This window comes from Polypterus senegalus, chromosome 13 (genome assembly GCF_016835505.1).
Source record: "Polypterus senegalus isolate Bchr_013 chromosome 13, ASM1683550v1, whole genome shotgun sequence".
Classification (NCBI taxonomy): Eukaryota; Metazoa; Chordata; class Cladistia; order Polypteriformes; family Polypteridae; genus Polypterus; species Polypterus senegalus.
The window spans coordinates 130,726,799-130,748,760 of record NC_053166.1 but is presented as its reverse complement, the minus strand read 5'-3'; the positions used below and the strand labels follow the sequence as shown (position 1 = coordinate 130,748,760).

Here is a 21,962-nt window from a genome sequence, read left to right as displayed (position 1 = left end):
CATCAGTGAGAAATAAAAGTTAAAAACATTTGAGCACATGATGAAAAAGTAAAAATGAAAACATCATGATTTAATTGTAATAATAATAATAATGAGAAACAATAACAAACTGGAAAAAATTAATAATAAATTAATAACACACTGAAACAAAACCAGTCACAACAAGTCACACTGGAGACCAGGTTATGGATAAAATTCTCAATAAAGCTGATCCAAATAAGTTATTCTAGTTTTAAAAATAGTGGGCCACCCAGTGGTGGTAGATTGTTTCTTTGTTTTGCAGTATTCTTAATTGTTTGTGAATTTTGTAATTTTTTCTTCATTTCTATATGGGTTCTCTATTTACATTTTTTTTGTATTATTTGTAATTCTGCCTGGGTCGCTTTGCTCATAATTGTGTAACCTGAAAGCTTTATGTCAGGCATTGGTTACCTAAACCTCAGAGTGTACAGAATTCAACAAAAATCTTGTCAGAAACGACAATGTTAGAAACAAATCAAATGGTCAAAACAAGAGAACAAAGACAGAAATAAGAAAATCAACAACACTAACCGAAAAATCAAAAGCAAAAGTCAATTCCAAAAACTTTCAAATTGATATGAGGCTGCAAAAGGTGGCCTTTTACGTTACCATCCTGCATTGTGGAAAGGATTTCCGTGACATCAGAACACATGCGAACCTCAACCCAATGACACCAAAAATAGCACTGAAGAAGTGTAATCTTCAAAATAAAGGCTATGAATAAAAATGATGCCAGAAAATAAATCTTTGGGTCTATCTATCTTTCTCTTTCTTTCTTTCTTTCTTTCTTTCTTTCTTTCTTTCTTTCTTTCTTTCTTTCTTTCTTTCTTTCTTTCTTTCTTTCTTTCTTCAGGAAAGCCTGACAAAAATGTAATGCAAACTGAATTTATAACAAAGGGATGAGGCAGATATATTATCTTTAAATAATTATGCAAAATAAGAAAAGTCCTGTAGTGTGTTTCTGCTATTATAATGAAGTGCAACCCAATGATATCACTATGCCTTGGATTTGTGATGACATCTTACTAAGACAAGGAAATCAACTGTGTCCCTGCCATCCTCTTAGCCTGGCCACCATCAATGTGCGAGTCTTAACTGTCATAACGTCAAGGCTGTGATCAGAAAAGCAGTGCCAGTTATCTCAACGTAATTCTCTGGTGTTTTGAAAAGAAAGGACCAGAGAGAAGCAAAACTGACAAAACTAAACTTATTAAGCAAGTAAATGGCACCTCTCACTTGTTCATTAAGGGACCACAAGTACATTTGTAAAGAAGTGTCAAAAATCAATTTTAAATGCTTCAGGAAATCACACGTCAGGTTCTCTTTTGTTAGCCGGGTCCGATTATGTTTTGCAAATCCCAGAGCAGGCAATCATGTTACACATTGCATCTTGGCAGTGCTTAATTAACAATGCAAGCTGGCAACCAACCTGTAAGAATCAAGAAGAAAATCTTGAAAGTTTAATCTTTTCTCTAACCTAAAATTTGGATTGGTAATTTTGTTAATTTCAGGTTTCTGTCACAGAAATGTATTTGAAAGATATTTAGAATATATTGGATGTTCATAAGAAGCACACCAGACCTTCAGGAGTTTGGTAAGTGGGCATGTGTAATGGTACATGATTTACTTGTTCTTACCGACAGAAAATGAACACAAAAAAAAAAAAAATTGCAGACACAAAGAATATAGATAACCAGCAGATGAATTTAATAAAAGCTCAGTTTTTCCTACTACAACACTGTTGTTGTGAATGAATTTTGAATTATAATTTTTACACATCTTCTTGAGCTCCTTTTGTTAAGGTTTACTACATATCAGCCATATTTGAGTCACTCAATTCACTGTTTGTATCTATTTTTTAGCTGTGATTCTGTTTTAAAATTGTTATTTTGCATCATTCCTGCCTCCATTTTGTTTACTTCAGAGTGCTGCCATTTTGTGAGGAATCTACTACAGCATTGTCATGGAAATCTACAAGAAGTAGATAAAGAAGTTATAAAGGTCGGCATTGGGCACTTGTTGATAAAAATAAAGCAAGTTTCTTGCTAGTTTAGCATTGCGGGTTATGTTCTTTGGACTTAGAACTTCTTATTTAGCACTAGAAATTCTAGATAGTGTTTTGAAATTGGTAAAAGTAAGGATGGACGTTTGGTAACTGAATTTGTGGCTCCTTTTTTGATGTTATATTCCTGGTCGCCTAAATAATTTCTTATTGCCTTTCTCTTCATTAATGATAATGAGTGTCTCTAGATTACACTGGGATGGCAGGGACATTTTACACTTTTTGTAGCAATTCTGCCATTAACCTTCAATTCTTTCCATGCATGTTTTTTTCTTCATCAAGTGGACACATAGTTTCTTATTAGATATTCACGTTGAACCCCCTTTCAGAAGCATGTGAAGCAGGCAGTCCAGCTTCCCAGTCAGTACAAGGAGAAATAGCTCAGGTAAAGTGACCCCATTGCATATGCAGATCTTTGCACTGATGAAGAAATGCTTTAACAAGCCCTAGAATAAATAGCATGAACATTTTTATTTGAGCTTGTGTTATAAAATTCAAAAATGATATCGAAAATGTCTTAATCCTGCTTTTGGTATGCAGTAGTGCAACAGAAAAATGATATGATGACACATCTACTTTTTTGCAAGAAATATTTAACCATGAGCTTTGGTGGAAGACCAGTAGCATGCAAAACTTTTTAGTCACAGTCTGACTTATAAATTATTTAAGATACTGACCAGTAGACAGAGTAGTATGGAATAACAAGAAGATGAATACAAAGGGATGGAAAAATCATATTGAAGATCATCAACTGAAAAGACTAGCAATCTGACAGCTGATCCTAAAAACTAAACACCCATGTAAGTTCTATAAGCAGGAAACTCTAAACTCCTTAACACTATGTGTGTGTGTGTGTGTATATATATATATATATATGCATATGTATGTGTATAGTGGACCACCAGGGACATACCACTCCACAAACCATGACACAAACAGGTTGAGACACAAGTTCAACACAGCACACGTTTTATTCCTCAGTGGGGAAGCGTTTTCTGTTCACTTCAAAGCAAAGTACACTACAGTACAAAAGCACCAAATAATATGACACACAGTTCTTTCTTCTCTCTCTCTCTCTTTTCTTCACCTCTACTCCTCCTGGCACACTTTGTCCTACACCGGAAGTGCTTACAGACCATGAGGGTGGAAGAAGAGAAGCCCTTCCAGGATAGGCAGAAACCCCATGCCATATGGCTCTTTCATTTTTACCGAACCCCCTGGCAGCACCCAAGGTACCCAACAGGGCTTAGATAAAGAATAGTGATGAGCGAGCACCAAAGTGTTCGGGTGTTCGGTCCGAACACATCGCGATGTTCGTGTGCTCTACCAAGCACCCGAGTATAATGTAAGTCAATGGGAGACAACCAGGCTCTGAAGAGGGGAGGGTGTCTGGTCCATTGGAAAAGGTCAGAAAGTGACAGAAACACCACCCAAATGGACCGGGGACAGCATGGGGACAATGTCTGGATGCATGGAGTACTTACCTGCCCCTTGATTGGCTGTCTCCAACACGTGCGGGGCGTAGACTTGAGCATGGCGCACAAGCACATGTGGTGCTCGTTTGAGTAGCACCATGCTCCGAGCATAGCGATGCTCGAGCCAAAAACATCTCATTCATCACTAATAAAGAACTCCAAGTCCCACAGTGAGCAGCGCTGCAATCCAATAAATATAGATAGATAGATAGATAGATAGATAGATAGATAGATAGATAGACAGATAGATAGATAGATAGAGTCAAACATGTGTGCATGGAAGGCAGTTGAAAAGTGATTCTCCAGACCCTCCAAAGAAGATCCAGCATGACACTACTTCTGCTTCAATCACACCACTTCCTGTCTACCCTCTATAAAAGCCTGCCTATTCTCAATGTACAGGGTTCTTAGTTCTGTTTGGAGCACATTTTGTTCAAAGAATACAGGGTGGCTACCCAAAACCTGTTTCTGTCCTTCTTGTACAATATATATATATATATATATATATATATATATATATATATATATATATATATATATATATATATATATACTTTTTCAGAAAAGTCCTTTTAAACAAACATTATCCTTGAACTTGATGGAACAGTATCAGAGTCTTTTAAAGTTAGACTGCAAACGCAGTAAACTTTCTTGTTTGGCTCAAGTCACCTCTTTCTGGAAGGTAAATAAATCCTCTGTGCTGCCTTGCTCTGTAAATAGTCTACAGCAGGGGTGTCCAACTCTGATCCTGGAGGGCTACCATGGCTGCTGGTCTTCATTCTAATCCATTTTCTTAATTAGTGACCAGTTTTTGCTGCTAATCAACATATTTTGCCTGAAGCTTAACTGACTTGCTACATAAGAGTCAGACCCTGTAATTGTTTCTTGTTTCCTTAATTAGCAGCCAAACAATAATGAGATAAAAAACGAGACAACACATGACCAGCTATTTGGTGTTTATCATGCAATATTTGAAAAGAAAGAAAGGCTAAGGTCTCAGTAATGCTGATCTGCTTAGGTCCACAAAATGTTTTGATAGAATTCCTAGCAAAATAAAATCAGCAGTTTTGGAGCTGTCTGCTATGGCAGCATGAGAGCACCAACAAGCCATGGTATTAAATGGCGGGTTTAATTAACAATACAAATTGACTTATTAAGAAACTAGTTGGAATGAATGTGGTTGGAGGTTGAAGCCCCGGCTTAGCTGGTCATCTGCTGGCTCACATCACATCTTATTTTTGTTTAGCTGCCATTTAAGGAAAAAAGAAGCAATTCAGAGGACTGTGTCCTTCCTAAAGAAACAGGGCAATTAAAATAACAACACATCTAGTTTTAAAAGCTATTAAAGTCCTACTGTCTAGCACACTACTTGGTCACTTATTCTTATATGTCTGTGGTTCTCTGTGTGAAGTAAAACTTCCTAATGTTGGTGCGAAATTTACCCTTAACAAGTTTCCAACTGTGTCCCCGTGTTCTATATGAACTCATTTTAAAATACCAGTCTCGATCCACTGGACTTATTCCCTTCATAATTTTAAACACTTCAATCATGTCTCCTCTTAATCTTCTTTTGCTTAGCCTTTAAGTGTTCGGCTCTTTTAATCCTTCCTCATAATTCATCCCTTGAAGTTGTGGAATCCGCCTACACGCTCTTCTCTGGACTTTTTCCAGTGATGCTATGTCCAGCTTTTCCAGTGCTGCTTTGTCCAAATGAGGGGAAAAGAAATCAGTTAACAGCAAAAATTGGTCACTGATTAAGAAAGTAACAGGAATGAAAACCTGCAGGCATTGTAGCCTTCCCGGATCAAAGTTGGACACCTCTGGTCTATAGGACCGAGAACTCAGCCAGGCAGTATAACCAATATGCAGTAAGTTGCAGAATTGGTGGCTCTAGGCATAGGTTGAGTAGGCACCAGCTTAGTGGCACCACGACTTGGGAGGGGGCACCAAAAAAAAAAAATATCCAAGAGCCCCATCAACTGCAGATGCATGACATTTTCAAAGATGTACCTAAAGAGAATGTCAGTTTCACATACTGCCATGACAATGCCAATGTCCAAGGAGGACATCAGTTTGTCTATTTTACTTATGACTGCGAGCCCAGTAATCTCCAAGAATTACCCAAAACCCCTTGTCATCCATCAGTTTCACATGCTGTCACAAGCGACCAGATCTCCAAGGGGAATCAGCACTTCATTTATGAATTGTGGGCATCTGTACCCTACACTGCCTAGGGGTGCCATCTAATCCTGAGCTGGCCTTGGTTCCTGAGCTTTAGAAGTTTCTTTCAGCATGAGACACACGACATTGCACACTGGCCTGCCACCACCTGCAGCTGCTTACATGGCTGAACTGTCAGTGTGTTTTCTTTGTACTTGAACCTGCCCTAGAAAATGAAAGCACCGCCTGATCTGTCACAGTATATCCATAACTACACAAAACTTCAGGTTGTTATATTCTTGTTTTTGAAAGAGATAGACAGACAGAGATATGAAAGACACTCCATAAGATCGACAGGTTGATAGATTGATCTACAATGCTTCTAGTTCAGAAATATTATTAGTTTGACTTGCCGCCTGCGCTGCCTGTTTCAAAGATTTCTACTCCCATATATTTTTAATAATATTCATCTCTTCGGATGATGAATGCTTTTTCAAAACCTTAATCTTTTCTTCCTTGAAGTAGTTCATGTTTGATTTTCAGGTACTTTGTCTTATCTTGTAATTATCCAATTCTTTTCGCTTTCAGTTTTTTCACTAACTGTTGGACATAAGTTTTTTAGATTTAGATTTTAGGATTTTTGTATGGTCTGATGAAAGAAAAACTGAAATCTGAGCCCAAAATCACCACAGGTACATTTAGAAAAAAAGGCACATAAAGAATATACAAGGCAACTTCTGCAAATGAGATTATTACTATGCACTGAATAGGGTGTCCAAAGTTTAGCATATGCCATAGTTTTCCATTTTTTCCAATCTCTTAAAATTCAGCAAATGTGCAGTAGTTTTATATTTAACTCTGCAGAAGTGTTTTATGTTTTATTACCTGCTGAGGCTGTGTCATCTCCTTTTCATTTGCAAAAATAACATGTACACGGCTTCAACTCCATTATTAAATTTTCAGATGACACCAACATCATCGGTTTGAACATCAGTAATGAAGAAACAGAAAAGAGGTCTACGTGCTGACAAAGTGGTGAATGGACAATGCTCTCACACTTCATGTCAGCAAAGCCAAGGACATGGCAATGGACTTCAGGAAGGAGACCACACTGCCATCTTCATTGTACCAGATGATGCTGAGAGGGTGAGCAGCTAAAAGTACTTGGGAGTAACCATAACTTTATACAGGTGTTTCAGCTCTTTTCAAGAAGGCTTACCATCTCTTTTCAATATGTAACCACTGATTCCTTAATGACCTCTGATCACCACAGGTTACCCCCATCTGTTCTCACTAACTTCTACAAGGGTCCAGCAGAGTCCGTCTACACTGGCTACATGGCACCTGCTCAGCTCCGGATCACAAAGTGCTGCAAAGGGTGGTGAAGTTGGCACAGCAATGCGCTGCTCTCTCTTCAGCACATATATACAATATTCACAACTTTAGGAAGGCTAACAGGGTTATCAGTCACATTGGTCTTCCTGCATAGTTACTTTTCATACCTCCTCCGGTAAATAGTGCTAACACCAGTAAATTCACTGACAGTTTCTACTCAAAGGGTTATATGATTAGTGAACGGCCAATACGAATTAACAAATATTTTAACAAAAAAAAAAAACTGCATAAACAAATACAATTAAATTCTATACATTTTTGAGTGTGTTTTGTATGCATGTGTATGTAGGACTTTGGTATTAAGTTATTGTCATGGTATTGATGCAAATATTAATTTCACTGTATATATACATTACAATAAACTAGGGGTGGCCAAATTTTTGCACATGATGGTAGACAGAAGTCAAAATATAAGACATATAAAGATAGGAAAGACACTATGATTGATAGACAGATAGATAGATAGATAGATAGATAGATAGATAGATAGATAGATAGATAGATAGAGCAATATATAATACATTTATATAAAAGGGAAATATTAATTTCACTGTATATATACATTACAATAAACTAGGGGTGGCCAAATTTTTGCACATGATGGTAGACAGAAGGCACTATATAAGACAGATATAAAGATAGGAAAGACACTATGATAGATAGATAGATAGATAGACAGATAGATAGATAGATAGATAGATCATGCACTATATAATATATTTATATGAAAGGCATGGTATGACAATTGATCAGAAGAGCCTTTTTGGCCAGTGCATATGGCTCAGGCGTGAATGTAACAATCGTGACATCTTGTTTTAAAGATCTTTACAAAGGCAGAAAATCAACCGCATGAATCTCAAGTCACCTCAAGTTGTTTCCAGTTTGGATGCTTTCTATCTAAACCACATAAGGCTGCCACCTGCTTTACTGCACATGAGTCAGCGGCTGCTACGTCAAGGCAATTCCTAATGAAAAGCCAAATTGCATGAATCTAAGTCCTCACACAAAATTCAGAGGTACGTCAAGTGAAAATAAAAAAGGAAATAGTTTTGTGGGAGCAGCAATCATGTGAACCTAAATGAAGGTGCAGTATGTGATATTAAAGTTGAGCTCAGTCGAGGGAGAAGCGGCATTATACAGTAGGTCATCTAAAATGAGTCAAATCCTACCTTTTATTTGACTTCAGTGTTTGCCGCTGATTTGCCTCTTTCACGCTGCCAACTGCAACTCCTCGGGAGTCTTTAATAGAAAACAGTGGGCATGCAAGTTTACAAAGTGGGAGAACCTAAAAAAAAAGAAAACAACATTTCATTCTCACTTAATAATTTATACAGCAATTGAAAGTCATTTTTTAAGACATTTCAGGGCACCAAAGTAGCAATTCAATTAAAAAGCCATCTAACCATTCTTGTACCCACTTCTCCGATTACTGGGCAGTGAGAGCTGCGGGCTGCCCAGAAACAGTGGGAGAATGGCAGGACCCCCTGAAATGGGATGATGATCCAACACAGAGCACACTCACTCATTGACGCGGCTGTATTTAGGATGGGAAGGAAACGCGGACACCTAGAGAATATCAATGCAGACACGCAGTTCTCAGGTTCATTCTGGGAGACCACCCTAGATGAAGGTTTTAATCCTGCTTTTTAACTAGACCTTCTCCATAATTAAAGAAGCTGCTCCCAATATATGTAAGTTACAAAACTGAACTTTTACATCTTTTGGTGAAAAAACAAGCAGTTCTCTATGATACATGGAGATAATATCATTTGTTTCATTATCATTTTAAAACTGTAACCATCACGACAATGTTCATTTCACTTTTCCAGGTGTTTGACTGAGTTATGCCATATTGATTAACCAATGAGAGCACTAGTAGAGCTGACTGCCTTTTCTGTATTCAGGCCTGCTTGCTCCTGTGTCCGCTCCACCTGCCATTACTTGTCATTATTAGGATAAAATTAAAGGAATAGAAAAAGTCAATTAATTCAATTAACAGGAAAAGAGCTATGGCAAAAAATGTAAATACTTCTAAATTTATTATAAATATAAATTTCACACCATTGTGCTTTTCTGAATGCATACTAAGAAAAAGGATAAAAGACAAGCTAATTAAACAATGAGATTAATTAGTTGGAAACTATCTCATTGATTGTGAAACTGGTTAGGATGAAAACTTGCAGCCAAAGGGGTCTCCCAGAACTGAGCTTGGGGACCTCATCCAGCGTAATGTGACAGACTCAAGGGTATTCCTTAAAGGACTTCCAAGTCTGTTTCCAGCAATGGCAACATCATCTAAGGAAAGGCATAACTGTGGAATGTCTAACAATATCATGTTTTAAAATGGTCAAACATAAAGAAAGGCTTTACTTAATACTGGTTAAAACTAATACTGTATAGATAAAAATCTCAAAAACTGAGTGGTCAGCTAACCAGGGGGAATACAGGTGGGTTGAGATGAAAGGTATTTAACAAGCCAGCATAATCTGAAATGGAAAAGAGAGGTAGAATTTACACCTCTGGAGGAAAGCATCGGGTGGAACGGAGGCTGAGTCTACCTGACCAAGAGGTGTGTCAAGAATGACAGGACAGATTTAAATGAATAGCTAAGAGAAAGGCAAAAGGCAAGGTGTCTGCCGTTTTCCATCCTTAGTAGAGACCATTTCTGCTGCCATATGTAAACTCTCTTTCCTTACAAAACTGTGTTCATTTAATGTGAGAAATGACAACCTTCACACCTTTTACAACTTTCTGACGGCCAGTGCAGTTTTCTACGATGTGGTGAGCTGGGCTGATAAAATCACTTCAAGAGAGGCCCACCGAATCAACAAGCTAATTAAAAGGGCAGGCTCAATTATCGGACACACTCTGGACACCTTGGAGGTAGCAGCAAAGGAGAGAATTAAATCAAAACTGAGTGCCATTACGAACAATACTGCACATCCTCTATCAGACACAATAACACTGAGAACTTTCAGTCAACAAATTATTCAGCAGAAGTGTGTCAGGAAACGTGAGGGGGCTCCTTTAGACCAACAGCAAAATGCCCTGATAGCGCCTCACTGTGCCTGGGACTGACAAGTCAGAAGTGTTTGTTCTTTTTAATATACTTGCTCTTTACTCATTCTGGTATGTATTTAGGTCTTAGAGTGTGTGTATATTTATTTATGTATTAAAATATGTACCTATGTATTTATGTAATTATTTATTTAATGAGCTTCTGTAAAAAGCCAAATGTCATACTCGACACAAAGTTCATTCATTTGATAGATAGATAGACAGAAAATAAGCTGTATTAAACTAGATAGATAGATAGATAGATAGATAGATAGATAGATAGATAGATAGATAGATAGATAGATAGATAGATAGAGTGTATCCGGAAAGTATTCACAGAGCATCACCTTTTTCACATTTTGTTATGTTACAGCCTTATTCAAAAGTGGATTAAATTCATCCATTGCGCTGTGAATATTTTCTGGATGCACTGTAGATAGATAGATAGATAGATAGATAGATAGATAGATAGATAGATAGATAGATAGATAGATAGATAGATAGATAGATAGATAGATTTACAGAAGATCCAAAAAATAAATATGCTAAAAGACAAATATTGTTTGTTATTTTGGCCATATAATACATTTTAACAAGTTGCCTGGGGCTGTAGAGTGTAAATGAAGGTGGAATGTATTGAACTACAACAACAGTTAACCCTGACAGTGTGGTACGAGTATTGGATTTGGGGCAGTCTGTTAAGGTTTACATACAGTAATAAAAGGTATAAAAGGGAGAGTAGGGTCACCCTAGGACCCTGTCATGACTTAACAGCTATATAAAAATGAACAAATGATTATTAAATTCTTAACATTCAGATCAGTACAGTTTAATGCCTAATAGTTAAGCACATTTTTACTTAGCAGTCCAGCATGTTATAAAATAATTACAAATGTAGCATGGCTAAAATAAAAAGCAATGTCAAGATGAAACAAAAAATAAACAAAATGGAGTAAGTCATACTACAGTTTATGGACTGTACGTTCTCGATAATATCCTGCAACATGTAAAACACATTGAGGCTGGTTAGCATAAATCAGGCTGTAAGACAATTCCTATGTTAGACTCCTCTACTTTCTTCAGGTTTAATGAAGCTGCTGTTATGAAGCAGAGTTCACTGCCCAGCACACAGAAGCACACTAACAGTTCATCTTATTGAGAACTATTGCCAAGTCCTGCCATTTGGATTCTGTACCACCAATCTTGCTTTCATGAGAATGATCATATTTTGATTGAAGCTGCTTTTACCTACAGTATGTCTTGTCTTTATTTAGATATTCTCTTGTCTGCTCAGGAATGGTGCATGAATGTTTCTGCATTTCGTGATGACTATTGTGTAGGGAATCAATAACAAGCAGCGTAGAACTGCCGGCTTTGCCAGTGGCAAAATTAACATTAATGAAATGTGGTTGAATGTGTATCAGTTTCATCGTCTTGTCAAATGGCCTCAGCGTTTGCCTTTTCAAAAGATGCTCTGCTTAGAGGCATTTGAGACAAAGCATTTGTATAATGGGAAAAAAAATCTTTAAATTAAGAGCAGGCATTCAATGACATCGATGAGTAATGGCATAGTTTACCCCTACTTCTACTGTAATCGTTGAAGAATTCAATATCTGATGAAAGCTAATTTGAAATGAACAAAGGAATACTTAACATAAAAAGACAGACACACAAAACCCACATCTGAAGATACTCTAGAGGGCCCCAAATTATTACAATTATGTAAGTTTCATTGTGTAATTGAGCCAGATGATTACTCAGAATTGATTAGGAGCGTCCCACGTTTGAACAACTAATCCTCGTACTTCTTTGCAGGTTCTGATATATGATGCCATGGGAGAACGGTAGTAAATTAAAAATGTAATCGGCCTAACTGAGGCATACAGCGGCAGCTTGTATGATGCCCGTGGGCAGGTCCATATTTGGCTTGAGAGCACAGGGCCCGCTACTGAAAGATCTCACTCTTTATCACCTTCTTCAGCCGTATCTCCCAAGTGCAGAACCGTCCAGGCTTAATATCACTGAGCAGAGCAGGCTAGCCAAGAGATACAGCTTTAGAGTCTTTAATACAAGGTTTAATAGAAAGTGTTTAAGTTTACTGGGAAGAAATAAAAAAAAGGGTCTAGTAATAATAAAGTTTACTGGAGCTTAATCTATGAAATAAAAACAACAAAGGCACAAGCAATAAAAAAAAAAACAGGCTGACAAAATGTGATAAATTTCACATTACTTGTGGCTGCTAGGTATTGGAAAAGGATAACGCCTCCATGCATGTTCTTTAATTCAGTTGCTCTTTGGGCTAATGTACTGTGGAGGATGAGCCACTCGTCTATCTGATTCTTATCGGAGAACTCGGTTAATATGATATACGGCTATTCTTCGCACTGGTCAAAGAACATTTTCTGAAAAAGGCTTAGACCTTCCTTCAAACAGAAAATGTCAAGCTGTAGGTGCTACCAACGTGCGGCATTAAATGTTTATCTGAAAAGGTCATTTCTGTTCTGTACACAGCCTACTTTTAACTTTCTGATTGTTCCAGTTTTTTGCATTCTGCCTCAATTATTAAGGAGCACAGCCTTTGCTCTCCCATTACTAGAGAGGGGATCTGATTTAAATAAAAATGTCTTCTCAGTTGTCTCACAATCCAACACAAACGTTGGCCACAAATACATGTGCTGCAGTTCAACAGTTAAAAACTGGCAATAGGGTAGCACATGGTAGTTGAGTGTCCAGTCCGGGGATAGCATCTCTGCCCAGGCGCAGTCACCATCGAGTCCGGACATTGTTCCTAATGCTTTGTGGGGGCTTTCTCTTGGAATGGTGATTTTCATTGAAAAAAGTGTGTGAAAGGTTAAACAGAGATTCAAAATCGGCTTTTTATTAGGAACTGTGTCCTTAATTGGAATGATGCCTTGCTCCCAGTGATGAAGAGACCTCTGGGAATTTACAGTATTTTGCAAAAAAAGTGTTCAGAAATCAAATCAATGAACAAATGGATGAGAAGGAAAAAAATATTTCACAGGTGTCAACAGATACTGTATCAGCATAAATTCTTAATAAATTAAGAGGGTATATTTCATGCTAAATAATTTAAATATAATGGATCACAGTTAATTTACTCATTATACTTCCTCTCTATACACTGTAGTTTTTTATAAATATGGACTGAATCAAATAAGATGCTAGCCTAGATGAGTAATGCCTTACTTTGGTCTGACATCTACCGAATTTGGCTGACCGAAAACAGCTGGACCTAGGGTAACACGTATGTATTTCTGTATATGACGTTTCCCTATTTATGTTACAACATTATGTTTCGAGTTTGTTGCACTTCATTTTTCATATTTGTATTAATATGTAACTCTGGGCTCATAAGTAGAAGTGTACCTATGTCGGAGATGGCTGGGGTGGCAACCTGGCCGGGATGCCTAGGAAGATCGGAGGAGGACTTACGCCTTCCCCAGACCATGTGGGGCGACCGCCCTGGTTCCTTTGGGGGCCACGGGTACAGAGCTTTGAAGCTCCACCCTGTAGGGACACGTGGTCACCACCAGGGGGCGCCCCAATGCCTTTGGAGCCCTGGACCTCAGTACTTCCACCACACCCGGAAGTGCTGGGTAGAAGAAGAGAGGGGACACCCGGAGTGCTTCTGGGGATGCAGGGGCGTGTCCGTGGAAGATTGCCGGACCCCACCTGGAGCCTCATACGAAGGCGAGAGTTGGGAGTGTAGTGAACGAGGCCTCTGGAGGCGGCCTGAAGAAGGAAACAGGCATTGTTGTTGGCCAGGACTTTGGGGTTTGTGTGCACTTGAACTTGTTAATAGTTATGAATAAACGTGTGTTGGGTGACCTTAACATGTCCGCCTGTCTGTGTCCGGGCCGGCTTCCACATTAATAAGAATTATTTGAATTGAATTAAATACAGTAGCGCTGTTGCCTCGCAGTTAGGAGAGCCGGGTTCTCCCTGCGTGGAGTTTGCATGTTCTCCCCGTGTTTGCGTGGTTTTCCTCCAGGTACTCTGGTTTCCTCCCACAGTCCAAAGACATGCAGGTTAGGTCCATTGGCCATTCTAAATTGTCCCTAGTGTGTGCTTGGCATGTAGGTGTGTGTGTGTGTGTTTGCCCTGCAGTGAGCTGGTGCCCTGCCTGGGGTTTATTTCTGCCTTGCGCCCTGTGTTGTCTGGGATTGGCTCCAACAGACCCCTGTGACCCTGTAGTTAGGATATAGAGGATAATGGATAGATGGATAAATTAAATATACTAAACAGAATCCTTAACTGAGGCAAGAATCCAGCAAATTGGTAAGCCCTGCTGCCTTGTAGATCCAAGGACCTAGATTCAATTCCTGGCCTGCTCACCCTGTGTGTGTTGTCTGAATTTTATTATAAAATTAAAGGAATAGGAAAAGTCAATTAATTCAATTAACAGGAACAGAGCTATGGCAAAAAATACTTCCAAATTTATTATACTGTAAATGTAAATCTCACACCATTGTGCTTTTCTGAATGCATAATAAGAAAAAAGATAAAAGACAAGCTAATTAAACAATGAGATTAATTAGTTGGAAACTATCTCATTGGTTGTGAAACTGGTTAGGATGAAAACTTGCAGCCAAAGGGGTCTCCCAGAACTGAGCTTGGGGACCTCATCCAGCGTAATGTGACAGACTCAAGGGTATTCCTTAAAGGACTTTCAAGTCTGTTTCCAGCAATGGCAACATCATCTAAGGAAAGGCATAACTGTGGAATATCTAACAATATCATGTTTTAAAATGGTCAAACATAAAGAAAGGCTTTACTTAATACTGGTTAAAACTAATACTGTATAGATAAAAATCTCAGAAACTGAGTGGTCAGCTAACCAGGGGGAATACAGGTGGGTTGAGATGAAAGGTATTTAACAAGCCAGCATGATCTGAAATGGAAAAGAGAGGTAGAATTTACACCTCTGGAGGAAAGCATCGGGTGGAACGGAGGCTGAGTCTACCTGACCAAGAGGTATGTCAAGAATGACAGGACAGATTTAAATGAATAGCTAACAGAAAGGCAAAAGGCAAGGTGTCTGCCGTTTTCCATCCTTAGTAGAGACCATTTCTGCTGCCATATGTAAACTCTCTTTCCTTACAAAACTGTGTTCATTTAATGTGAGAAATGACAACCTTCACATCTTTTACAACTTTCTGATGGCCAATGCAGTTTTCTATGCTGTGGTGTGCTGGTCTGATAAAATCACTTCAAGAGAGGCCCACCGAATCAACAAGCTAATTAAAAGGGCAGGCTCAGTTATGGGACACACTCTGGACCCCCTGGAGGAAGAAGCAAAGGAGAGAATTAAATCAAAACTGAGTGCCATTATGAGCAATACTGCACATCCTCAATCAGACACAATAACACTGAGAACTTTCAGTCAACAAATTATTCAGCAGAAGTGTGTCAGGAAACGTGAGGGGGCTCCTTTAGACCAACAGCAAAATGCCTTGATAGCGCCTCACTGTGCCTGGGACTGACAAGTCAGAAGTGTTTGTTCTTTTTAATATACTTGCTCTTTACTCATTTTGGTATGTATTTAGGTCTTTAGGTTAGAGTGTGTGTATATTTATTTACTGTATGTATTGAAATATGTACCTATGTATTTATGTAATTATTTATTTAAAGAGCTTCTGTAAAAAGCTAAAATATCATACTTGACACAAAGTGCATTCATTAAATAGATAGATAGATAGATAGATAGATAGATAGATAGATAGATAGATAGATAGATAGATAGATAGATAGATAGATAGATAGATAGATAGATAGATAGATAGACTTATGTGACACCCCTCTTAATCATTGAATTCAGGTGTTTCAATCACTTCCATGGCCACAGGTGTACAACTAAAGCCCCTAGGCATGCAGACGGCTTCTACAAACAAGCAAAAGAACTCTCAGGAGTTCAGTGAATTCAAGCGTGGATGCCACCTGTGCAATAAGTCCATTCATGAAATTTCCTCACTTCTAAATATTCCACAGTCAACTGTTAGTGGTATTATAACAAAGTGGAAGCAATTGGGAACAACAGCAACTCAGCTATGAAGTGGTATGCCACGTAAAATTACAGAGCGGGGACAGCGCATGCTCAGGCACACAGTGTGCAAAAGTTGCCAACTTTCCACAGAATCAATAGCTACAGACCTCTAAAAGCTCAAGAACAGTGCAGAGTAGAGAACTTCATGGAATGGATTTCCATGGCCAAGCGGCTGCATCCAAGCCTCACCAAGTGCAATGCAAAGTGTCGGATGCAGTGGTGCAAAGCACACTGCCAGTGGAGACGTGTCCTCTGGAGTGACGAATCACGCAATCCGATGGACGAGTCTGGGTTTGGCAACTGCCAGGAGAACAGTACTTGAATGACTGCATTGTGCCAAGTGTAAAGTTTGGTGGAGGGGGGATTACGGTGTGGGGCTGTTTTTCAGGGGTTGGGCTTGACCCCTTAGTTCCAGTAAAATAAACTCTTAATGCTTCAGTATACAAAGCCATTTAGGACAATTTCATGCTCCCAACTTTGTGGGAACAGTTTGGGGATGACTGCACACCAGTGCATAAAGCAAGGGCTATAAAAAAAATGGATGAGCGAGTCTGGTGTGGAGGAACTTGACTGGCCTGCACAGAGCCCTGACGTCAAACCAACAGATCACCTTTGGGATGCATTAGAGTGGAGACTGCGAACGAGCCAGGCCTTCTCTTCTAATATGAGTGTCTGACCTCACAAATGCACTCCAGGAAGAATGGTCAAAAATTCCCATAAACACACTCCTAAACCTTGTGGAAAGCTTTCCCAGAAGTGTTGATGCTGTTATAGCTGCACGGGTAGGCCAACTCCATATTAAAGCCCATGTGTTAAGAATGGGATGTCATTAAAGTTCATGTGTGTTGTAAAAGTAGGTGTCCCAATACGTATGGCATTTCCCTACTTAATCAATGGTGTCCCCAAACATGTATCATTAGATAGATAGATAGACAGACACAGGCAGTGTATTAGTAGTCTGCCTTGTGCATCTTGTTTCATCTGACTTCCATGGATGTGCAGTTAACATTTAGATGTCAAGTTTTTATTATGTGAGCACCATAAGTCACGTGTTTTACAAGAAAAGGTACTCTGGTTTGAATTATTATTATTCACTGCAGTTTTTGATTATTCATTCTTTGTATTAATTTTACATTTAAAGCTCCAAAATTATGTTATAGAATTGACACTATTTAGATAAGAGCTCTACCTACTGTTTATTTAAGCTAATATGAATCTTTCATCTCTTTGTCTTCTCTTTTCTGCTGGGTTAGAGAAAGGAACCATGCAGAGTTGTGTGAACATATTTTCCTTTGGCCAAATGAACATTTGTTAAATTATTTTTTTATACTCATTAAAACTTCCTCTAAACTTTTAACAATGATATAACTTATGCTTCCTGGTAACAGTAACTGACTTAGACAAGCGATTTATAGCCCCTTTCAGTGGAGGTGGGCAGCCTAGGTCGCCAAAACTGTCTTTGCCTGTTATAACCAACCATGGAACCCTCCAGAGGTTTATTTTCTCCTGGAATCAATGGAGGTTTTGTTCTCCTCTCCTCTGTTGTCAATCGGACACATCTCAATTGATAATGTTAATGGGCTGGATGAAGGTAGTTTGTTTGTTTATGTGTGGAAATGTTGTAAGGTTTTTATTAATATATTGTAAAAGCATTGTGGAAGTGGTTTTAAGCAAGCACTCTGTACTCAAAAATAAATTAAATTAATCAAAAAATAATGTTTAATGCAGCTTTACAATAAATACTAATTCCAGTTCTTTCCATAAAGCTTCCCTGGGGCTTTGATTTAAAGAAAAAAATACAGTGATTAACATAAGCAAAAACAGATGACATTTTGGAATGACTAAAAATTTCTGAGTTGGTTCACTTAAATTGTCCTAAAGCCGTGTGAATGGATAGCCCGTGTGAATTTGAACACACACACACACACACACTCTGCAGACAGTCATGGAGCCTTGCACAATTAACTATGCTGAAGCACCTTCAGGAGTATCTTTAGGGTGCTTTCAAACAGATTTGGTATGTTTTGTCATTTTGCTTTCCAAAAGCTTCAAGACATTGGTATCCTTTTTTCTTTCCTTTTGTAGGTTTTGAGGACAGCAAAAGGCACAGACGACATCTCACATTTATAGACTCGGTGCTAATGATCATTAACTTGCACTGCTCGGCTTCACTTATTTAAAGTGTATGACAGTTCTCCTGGTTTATGGCTGGAGCCCGGTCTGTTTAGAGACAGGGAGAGAAATCACAAGCGGCGTTCGTTTGAGGTCTGGAGTGTGGAAAGAAGGCATGTCAGGCAGAGGTGATGCAGCAGCCTCATGTATCAACTGCACACTGCTGTCCACATATTCTCTGATTCTGTCTTGTCTATTATAGGTGGCCATAACATACACCTACAGCATTGAATACAAGGAAGGAGGCAGCCATTGTAATGCCATGTAAAGCCATGAGGCAGCCATTCAGTAAGAACAATGAATCAGCATACTGAGAGGAGGTGCAGGGGTTAACGGACTTGTGCAAAGCCAACAACCTGTCCCTGAACATGGAACATAGACAAAACAAATGAGATGGCTGTTGACTTCAGAAGAACTAGAAGCGATCACTCTCCGCTGTTCATCGATAGCTCAAGCATGGAGATCGTCAAGAGCATCAAATTCCTTGGTGTTCACCTGGCGGAGAATCTCACCTTGTCCCTCAACACTAGCTCCATAGTCAAGAAAGCCCTGCAGCGTCTTTACCACCTGTGAAGGTTGAGGAAAGCCCATCTCCCACCAGCCATGCTCACCACCTTCTACAGAGGGACTACTGAGAGCATCCTGCACAGCTGCATCACTGTCTGGTTTGGAAACTGCACTGTTATGGACAGAAAGACCCTGCAGCAGATAGTGAGGACAGCTGAGAAGATTATCAGAATCTCTCTTACTTCCACCATGGACATGTACACCACATGCTGCAGCTGCAAAGCCACCAGAATCGTGGAGGACCCCATCACATAAACTATTCGCCCTCCTGCCATTTGGAAAAAGTTACAAAAACAACTGGGCCTTCACCACCAGAATATGTAATAGTTTCTTTCCTCAGGCCATAAGACTCATAAACAATCAGGAACAAGACTGACAGCAAACACACACCTTCCCACTCAACGAGATCTTTATATATATTATTATATTGATTATTACACTGTTACCTTCTTCCTGCTTCCAGTGTCACATTTACACCTATTCTTTCTATTAAGATATTGCCACATTTTTGGTACTTTAACGTGTATTGGTCTGCGCTGCACTGTCTTCATTTGTACCGCTGTCTGTCTTTGCACTCTTCTGCAACGTTTGCACATGCTTGCTTACATGCACTTTATGTTATAATGTTTAGCTTTTTCTGTAGCACCGCAGTCCTGAAGGAACATTGTTTCATTTCACTATGTACTCTGCTAATTGCATAATAAAAGCTACGGTACTTGACTTGTAAGGGGTGCCAATGCTTTCAAAGTTTTTACAATATAATGTATGCTTTCAGGTTCCAGTACCAGTGCCATCTGAGATCAGACAATTAATGGGGGTACCCCACACCCCGTCAAAATGTAATAATAATAATAATCTACTCTATATATATAAAATCCTAACCCTAAAAGTGCAACGTTTTTGAGCGATGATTTTATGTGACATTTTTATGTCATGTTTTTTGTCACGCTTTAAATAGGACTTATTTTAAAACCTACATATATATGTTTGATATCATTCTTTTCAGAATTTATCAAACTTTAACGTGATGTTGTTAGATTTTCAGATTCTTATTCCGTTTTTAAATTATAATCTAAGATATCAAGAAAGTTGTGGTGTTTATTTTTGATTGAGTAAACTTTCTTTCACAGGAACAAACTATTAAAAAATATCTATTCATAACACCAATGTTTGTATTTACAGGTTGGTGATTTAGTTAGCTGAAGGTCGAATTACGATGACCCACTTTAGTTTTCACATGATTTTTCCTGTTATTTAAATGAGTTATTTTTTTAAAAAAACGTTTTTTTGTCTATAAGAATGTCAGTTAAAATGAATGGATCGTTTATTTAGTCTCTTATAAATACTCATCGAGCATAGTGGACCTCAGCTTAATGGGAATACTCCAATCGGTAAGAGAGTAAATATTTTTATGATTCTTACATTAAATAATAATTTATTTTTCTTTTACATATTTATAGAATTTCATGATTTTGACTCCAATAAATAATAATTTTTCTTTTGTATATTTAAGATTTTATTCATATTTTGGCTGCAACTGGGGTTTGGGTGCGAAGGTGCCAGTGGCTTGGCACCTCTAGTAATAATAATAATAATAATATTGTGCCAAAAATATTATAGAGGAGAATTTGACTTTTTCACAGTTTTTTTTTCCTTAAAACATGCCTGGTGCAAAGGCCATGAGCTCGTAATTCAATTTCAATATTAATTTGCTTAAGCTGAGATAATAATAAAAATGTATTTTAGGTCATACCATATAATATATAAGGTGCAGAATTCAGTTCTTATGTCTTTAACGTCCTCAAGTGCACTCATCTGTAAATATTCAGGATGACCTAAAGGCCTAATGGCATAAGAAGTGCTGTCAGTGGGCACTAAACATTATGGAAGTATTGTTGTGTATTGTATTTTACGGCTTTTCTTTGGAGTGTTTAATTTGCATGTGGCTTATAATAAAAAGATTTATAAACAAACATTGAATCATTCTTATCTGTTGCTTCTAAAAGACAACATATTCTGGATGCCTTTGGTTGTGGCAGAGGAATAAATAAATAAATGTGCATTTTTGTTTAGCCAATTCATCAATGCTGACTTGGGCCATTTTGCAGCCAGTCCACAGACTGTTCTGCATAGTAGAAAGAATTATTTATTTATTTTTCTTGCTACTTTAATGCAAAAGGATAAACTAGAGCTAGTTGCTTGTTTTTTCATTTTTATCTGAGAGGAAAAGAAAGTGTTGATAAAGCAAAGCACAGCATTAAGTACCCTACCGTGAGTCAAGGGAAGATTGTGGTTTGTAAAGACTGCCCCCAGTCTAATAAATCATCATTTATAGTTTATCCCCCAGTAACTATCTGTATGTGTTTCTCATATCACTCGTGATCTGCTTCCTAAAATAGAGGTTTTTGCTAAAAATCGTAATCAGCAATTACAGAATGTCAGCCTGAAGCCCATTGACTTAAAATCTTGTTCTAAAAGTGCTTAGGTGAATAGTATGGGCTTTTTTTTAAACTATTCAATTGGGACAGTTGCGCTTTTAATGTTACTCTGTCCTGTCTATGCTGTTTCTTATGTGACTGATTTCCTGATTGGGAATGATTGATAAATGAAATTCTAAGAATTTAATGCAGCCTCAAATGACAAATAACAGCAGACACACCATTTTATTATGCTGTTCTCTCAGCCATTCCCACTTCTCCACTTTTATCCGCCCCTTCTGTCTTGTAACCACTTTAGCCCCTCCTTCCAGGTGTTGTTAAGCCACACCCCCTCATTCAAATTGTATTGGGCTTCTCAATGTGTTGTAACTTGGTGATGTGTCTTTTTACATGTCTAAATCCACTAAATGCACATACCAAAAGCAAAATTTCAATCTGTTTGTTATTATTCCTGTACTTGAATGATAATACATTCTTTTAGTCTGTTCTCAATTTAAAGATTCAGATTTGAGCTCCTTGAGACACTATTCATTTCACTTCTGGATAATTTT

General features: G+C 38.2%; 1 protein-coding gene across 3 annotated transcripts in view; it reads right to left on the bottom strand.

The window, feature by feature from the left end:
• elfn1a (extracellular leucine-rich repeat and fibronectin type III domain containing 1a) overlaps nt 1-21,962 on the bottom strand; it is an 858,957-nt gene that overhangs the window by 151,189 nt on the left and 685,806 nt on the right. For all 3 annotated transcript variants that reach the window (XM_039774324.1, XM_039774325.1, XM_039774323.1), the window contains exon 4: nt 8,283-8,398. The gene's annotated coding sequence lies outside the window, so the exon portion shown is untranslated. The remainder of the gene's footprint in view (nt 1-8,282; nt 8,399-21,962) is intronic.